Source organism: Amblyomma maculatum, chromosome 8 (assembly GCF_055883805.1).
Source record: "Amblyomma maculatum isolate TAMU_Amacu chromosome 8, ASM5588380v1, whole genome shotgun sequence".
Classification (NCBI taxonomy): domain Eukaryota; kingdom Metazoa; phylum Arthropoda; class Arachnida; order Ixodida; family Ixodidae; genus Amblyomma; species Amblyomma maculatum.
Window position 1 is genome coordinate 42,068,120 of NC_139351.1, and position 808 is coordinate 42,068,927.

Genomic DNA, 808 nt, shown 5'->3' on the forward strand with positions numbered 1-808 from the left:
GATGAGGTAAACTTTACTGTCGTATTGCGCTCTGAGAATTTCCGATTTTTCAGGCAAACACTGAATTCCCCTAGCTTTGGCTTCTTTCCTTCATGTATTAAAACGAGCACCCTCATTTCCCTTCATTTATCTGTTTGTAGCTTACGGGGGTCTCGGTTCTGGCAGTCTTGAAGCCATAGGTAGCGTAAGAAGGTTCTAGCCCAGCTTTCGCCCTCGCTTTTGATCACGTTCTACGTGACGCTGGCGGTAACACAGGACGTTCCACGTGCGCCGCTATGGTTGAGGGTGGCGCTGGCGAACGCTCTCAAGGTTCGTATACAGACAACAGTAATACCCAAGAAAGCAGCAGGGGGGACAGCGGCCGATGTAGCTCAGTTGGAAGGGCACCGGACGCAATATTCGGAGGTCGTGGGTTCGGTCCCCACCATCGGCACGTTGTTTCATCTTCTACTTGGTGTTTAATTATATTTCCCCTAAGCAGATTACATTACTAATTTCTGTCATTATCGAAGCAAAAAGAAAAACATAAAATACTATCCCCAATGCTTTCCTTGGCCTCACCGACTGTTGGCTTCTTTCATTCATGTATTATAACGAGCACCCTCATTTCCCTTCATTTATCTGCTTGTAGCTTACGGGGGTCTCGGTTCTGGCAGTCTTGAAGCCATAGGTAGCATAAGAGGGTTCTAGCCCAGCTTTCACCCTAGCTCTTGATCGCATTCTACGTGACGCTGGCGGTAACACAGGACTGTCCACGCCCGCCGCTATGGTTGAGGGTGGCTCTGGTGAACACTCTCAAGGAAGCTAT

The 808-nt window shown here is 48.8% G+C and overlaps 1 non-coding gene across 1 annotated transcript; it reads left to right on the plus strand.

Moving 5' to 3' along the window:
- The first annotated feature begins 360 nt into the window (after positions 1-360).
- Positions 361-433, plus strand: TRNAL-CAA (transfer RNA leucine (anticodon CAA)). Its single transcript has one exon. It is a non-coding gene; the product is annotated as a tRNA-Leu (tRNA).
- Positions 434-808: the final 375 nt, after the last annotated feature.